The sequence below is a fragment of the Callospermophilus lateralis genome, chromosome 14 (assembly GCF_048772815.1).
Source record: "Callospermophilus lateralis isolate mCalLat2 chromosome 14, mCalLat2.hap1, whole genome shotgun sequence".
Classification (NCBI taxonomy): Eukaryota; Metazoa; Chordata; class Mammalia; order Rodentia; family Sciuridae; genus Callospermophilus; species Callospermophilus lateralis.
This window is the reverse complement of record NC_135318.1, coordinates 103,089,501-103,095,500: the sequence shown is the minus strand read 5'-3', so window position 1 is coordinate 103,095,500 and position 6,000 is coordinate 103,089,501.

Sequence of the window (6,000 nt, the reverse complement as noted above, 5' to 3'; positions counted from 1 at the left end):
CCTGGCGCTACTGAAGCGCTCCAGGGATAAGAACTTTCGCCTTGTCCTTCTCCTTCCCCCTTCAGCTCGCTCCTGGGCCCGGGCCTCGCTCCCCGAGGAGCTGGGCAGCCTGGCCGCGGCCGCAGCAAGCCTGGGACGTGCCGAGTGGAGAAATGGGGGGTAGACGGGAGCTTCCGCGACGCGCGCACCACAGCCCCTTTCTCCGCGCTGACTTACCGCCCCAGCTCCCAACCACAGCCCCGCGAGCGCTCTCTTTTTAAGAGAATGGGGGCAGGTGCAGGTTTTGTTATTGCTGTTTGAACCGCTCCAGTGAAATTGTTGTTCAGTGTAAGATTTCCTAAGCTCACTGCGTGCTTGTGTTCTCAACAACACAGGGCAAAAACTTTCTCATCTCCCATGCCGGTGGAGGCCGGGTGAAGTCAAACAGCCTCCCTTTTATGAAAAAAAAAAAAAAAAAAAAAAAAAAACCTTTGGGGGACCCTGGAACGTCATCTGCGACCGCTAATTTTAAATAATTACTTAACGAGTGATCAGGGAGCCAACTTTTCTCTCTGCCACCAAGTTCATTTCTTCTCCCACACCTTCCAAGAAAAGTGACTCGATGGTAGGAGTAGGTGATCCCATTCCCCTAAGTCCTCTTCTTAATGTCAGCCTGAGCGGGCAGTGCGCAGCAGAACGGATGCGTCTCCCCACTTGAGAACCAGCAGAAACGGAGCTCTCCCTTTGTGAAGTCCCCTTGGCTGTGAACTTTTCCGCGCGGTAGGTTCTCCTTTAAGAAAGTAGCGATTCCTATGAATATTTAATGTGGAACTCCGGCCGGACCCGCAGACGGGAGCCCACGGGCCGGGATCCCCCTCGCGCGCTCTGGCCGGGGCGCGCAGCGAGCTCGTCCGCACGGGTCCCGCCACCGCGAGAACCCGGGGGTAGGGGTAGGGAGGGCGGGGGGGGGTGTTGATCTAGGAAAAGGTTGGCAGAAAAAGGGCTGGCGACCGGGATCCCGGCTCGGGGTGAGCGGGCCGTCGCGTTCATTTCCATAAGAAAGCTGAAATCGCGGTTGGAGGCAGGGTTTCTCCCCGCTAGTGCCCTTCCCCCATAGCCGGTTTTCTGCTTGGAGCCGGCTCCGGAGCTCAGAGCCCTAAGTGTGCGCTGTGGGCTTTGATGGTGTTGATAAAATGTGGTTTCAAATGTTGCCCCGAATGAGGCCGGTTTCCTGTCTGTGTGTGGAGTGGAAGGATCGCGCAGGGTGAGTCCAGAGCGCGGGGGAGCGGCCAAGGGAGTTGGAGAGAGCGGGCGCAGGGAACCCTGGCAAAGGGAGTCCTTCACCGGGACTCTGAAAGGGGTAACCAGGTTGAGACCAAGACCTCCAAGCAAAGAAATGGGGGCAGGGGTGATGAGGGAAGAGAGGTTACAAAGTCCCCAAATCCGGGCAGCCTACGCAGGGGGAAAGGGCTGGGCAGCCTCGCGGCACCCCTATTCCAAAACCCAGGAAACTTTTCGCTCGCCGCCTCTGACCCTCTTCCTGCGAAGGCATAAAGTGAACTTGCTCAGATGCTTGATTCTCCTAGCTGTTCAGTTCCTTTTCCTTTTCTCCTTGAGTTTCTTTTCGGGCGGGTCTTAGTGTGAACAGCAGCCGTGTGTCCTCCATTCTATATAAGCACGCACACACATCTCCTAGGTACTTTGTGATCTCATCTGGAAAAATTAAAACCCAGATCTGTAATGTTTATTCTTAGATAGTGGACAGAAAGCAGGAAATGTGTGAGACACATACCTGCAGATACAACAAAAAGCACTTTGCCTTCTGGAAAAAGTTGCCTGCAAATGGCTGGCTCCCTTTGCCCATTCTGGACCACCTGTACTTCCCTGGGAAAGGAAATCGGGTCACTAATAAAGCACTAATCAGATCAAGCAATTAAATACCAATTATGACTATCAATGACTTTATTACTAATGATTGGAATTGAAGACTCCAAACTGAGTCAAGGTAATCAAGCTGTTTTAAAATTCTGCTACCCAAGATTTTTACATCACTCTTTCCTCAAAAAAAAAAAAAAAAAAAAAAAAGGGGTGGGGGTAAGAAGACCAGAGATTACGTTTCAAGTTTGCCAGTAGGTATCCATGGATGATGTTCAATTTACTTCTCCCAGTAAAGTTTGTAGCTACTCTTGGTAAATAATGAGGTCTTCCTTTCTGGCCCTTTCAGGTTATGCAAAGTGTAATTGATGATGGTAGTTACAATATACTTGGTTTGGAATGTGAACCTGAGGTAGGGTGTGTGTGTGTTCTCTGTCCAATTAGTCCGTTATTGCTGAAAACCCTAGAAGATTGTAAAGAATAAATGTTTTAACTCTTCAGATGGGGTAATGGCCATAGGGAATGCTGGGAGGTAAGGAAGTGAAGGATGTGGGAGGCAAAAAGAGCAAGACAGAAATAAGAAATGTGGTCTACCTTTTTAATTTTTCTTTTTGCTGGTGTGTTGAAATGGCTTTGTTGGGTCGTAAGCCAAGTGACTGAAAAAGAAAAGGTTACTGAGAATAGTTTATCAATTTAAAGGTGACTGTGTGGCTGGGCTTATTTATTAATAAAGAGGATTTGCTACTGCTTTTTGCTCTTTATGGACAATCTCTTGTTATCCCAAATGGAAGTCCATGCTCAGCTCCTCGATGGGAGAAGGAGACAGGGAATAAACTGCTGGTGGAGTTCACAACAAGAAAAAAAGGGGGAATCTTGTAGGAGCTCCTCCGCCACCCAGAAGCAGGCAGGCTAAACACTGGGCAGTTGTAGGGGCCAGCAAATCATCCTGATGTAGGTTACCTCTTCCAGGATTCTGGATGTGTTTGGGCACTGTACCTCAATACCATCTTGCTCAGGACATCTGCCCAGTACCTCAGCTCCTGGGTGGAACTTCATAGCAATTGTACACATCTGGGTTTGATATATTTGCCAGGCTGGTATGGAAATGCCCAGGCTGCCTGGCAGAAACTTTAGCTGCTTGAGATGAACACAGTCCACAGCTCAGAAGCCATAAAAGTTTTGACAGTTTCAGAGGATGGGATGGCCTCTTCCCCTTGGTGTGATACGCACAGCCTTTTCTTCATTTCTACTTACTCAGAGTTCATTGCTCTGAATGGGGCATACCACACCTAAGATCCGTCAGTAAATAATGCAGGGAAGGAAGAGACCCACGGCACGTAATGGGATGGCATGGGATTACCTTGAAAACTCCAATAGCCACAAAAACTTGTTGGAATGAGATAGGACCGGGGTATTCCATCTTCAGTGGTTCCCAAGGAACAAATCTCTTTGGCCTGATCCAGATTGTTGGCAATCTATGTGTACCCTGAGCCCTGAAAGCAAAACTAATATCCCTTCTGTATATGAGCAGCTGGCCCTAAAAGCAGATCTTAACCAGAAAGCTTCATGTTAACAGTAAATTCCCTTCTGTGCCTAAGTACCCAGGGGCACCCTGAGAATAAATTTACTGTTGAACCTGAGGACCTCAGAAAAAGGAGGCAAGAGACCAGGACAGGGTTCTCATAACTTCCAGCAAGAACTTCCTGTCAACAACTCCAGTTTAGGGCCTACTCACCACTAAGTCTGGGGTGGGGTGAGGAATGGCTTGGAAACAGGATGAAACTAGTTGGTTGTTCTTCCTTGCATTAGGAGTAGACAAACCTGAGGCAATAAATCCCCTTAGATGGGGAAGGATGGAGGGAGAAGCTGGCCCTAAGTATATTGTCCCTGTGGACCAATCTGGCTGTATTCAAAGAAAGACCAGAGGTATCCCAAAGTGCCCAGGAAAACCGCAGAATACTAGAGGTGGTTCTGTTCCTTAAACCCTGCCATGAGCTAGCATCTCCGTAGAAGGTCCATATCACTCAAGTCTGAAGACCTGCTTTCTCAGGACACATGGCTTGAGAACCTGGGGAGAGTTGGAGGCAGATTTCTTCCACTTACAACTTATTTGAAAATTGACATATAAAGAGGAGAGCAAAACTCTGCTCCCAGATAGGGCCCCCATGGTGTCAGAAAGCCTGTCCACTCCTAGTGCACCTTAACATCCCAGTCACATTTTTCAGGATGTCAGGTAAACTGAGAGAAAGAGGTTGATCTATCCTCAGCAACCCAAGAAAATGCAAATGAGTTTGTTTCCTAAAAGGAAATTTTACAGCTTTAAACTTTTCCCAGCCAGAATCCACCCAATTTCATCACAGTCTCCTGTCAGCATCCATAACCTACTCCACTCTTTTCCCTTTCTTCTTTGTGGCTTAAAGTTGCATTTAGGAGGGTTTATATAATGTTGTTCATGTCAGCACATCTCCCGGTTCCCACTCTAACCCAGCTCCTTGTATGGAATCATACTTGGAAACCACACATATAAAATCTTTAAAAAATTTTTTTCCTGCTATTCTTCCTGACTAGAAGAATTGACAAGACACAAACACAGTAAGTTCCATAAAATACAGTGGTCTGTGATCAGCCAAAATGCATCTCATTTGCACTTGTATGTAACCAGGGGTAGGAGATCATGTCACTCATTGCTTCCCAAATCTGTCCTCCAAGGCGGACTGACTAGCTGGAATTTCTAGCAGGGGTGGCAGGGTCATTTGTGAGGTGGGAGGCCCAGCCCAGCCCAGGCCAGCTGGAGGTGAGGGACCATCGGGGAGGTGTCTAGAGGCCAGGCCTGAGGGCTTGAAGAAGTCTGACCCTTGGCCTCAGCAGTTCAGGGAGCTTGAGGGTGGGTGCCCACAAGTGAGCTGAGGCCTGTAGCCATCCCTGTGGCCTTCTACTGGGTTGAATTAAATCAAGGGGACACTTTAAAGTGGAGGAACAGCTACCGATCATATTTTACACTCACATCCAACTGCTTCCCAAAGTTGCCTCTCCCCACCCACTTTGTCATGGGGGGAGGAACACCTATGCCTGATGGATTCCTGCACCTGCTTCTAATCCTGAATTTGGACTCTGAGCAGTTGACTGCTCACCTGTCCTCCGCTGAGCCCCAGTCCTGGGCCCACAGGTCCTGGGTCCACAGGTTCCCGGAGCAATCGCCTTCCATCAGCACCAAGGGGAGTGTGCAAGCCGCAGGAGGAGCGTCAGAATCCAGTGGGGGAGTGGGTCCTATAGGGTGTTTCCACCCCCCCCCCTTCTTTTTCTTTTATTCGCCAATTCACCAATCACCAGGATTTAAACCCTGAGGGTCTCCCAGTGCTAAAGGGCCATTTTCTACCCACTAATTCCTACCGCGTAGTTGAACGCCTGGGCTGCGCCAGGGCTCAGGGTCACAGCCAGAATCGAGTGGCGGTGTGGGGAGTGTGGTAGCGGGGCGGGAGAAACTGGGGATCCTCCGAGAACCTCAGAGGGAGTCCAGGGCAGAGTGCTCGAGCTGAACCGCTGGCCAGTGCCCACCTAGGTGGCGCGCGTCGTGGGGGCATCCTTTCCTTCCTGGCTGGCCAAGGCCGGGGTGATGCAGATACCCTGCCAACCCCGCAAGCTCCCTGCTGCTCCAGCCCTCTTCCTCTCGCCCAGCAGGAAGGCCTGCATCTCCAGGCCAGATTGCAGTCCGCGACTTTCCCAGGGCCAACCAAGGGCGAGGCAAGCTGCCCAACCAGGCCATCGCCTCACTGAGCCGCCCGGGCGGGGCGGGGGTGGGGGTAGCCATCGACAAAGCCCTGAGGGCTCAGGCACAGCCACCCACCCGAGCTCGGCGGAGACCTGCGGGGCACCCAGGTCCAGAGGCCCGGCAGCCAGCCTCACACCGTTGATGGCCCCCAGACGTTTGCGGAGCCCGAGGGGAAAAAATCCACCGGCTCCACGTCCTGGGAGCCGGGACACGCTTACAAGGTGGGCGATCTTCAGGGAGCCTTGGTGGTGGTTTTGCACGAAGCCTTTGTTACAGCTTTGTCAGCGTGGGCGCCTTCAACTGCTCCCCCTCTCGGCCCCTCGGTTCCTCCCTCCCACCCCGCTGCTGCGGAAAGGGCCCGATGCAGGGGATCTGCC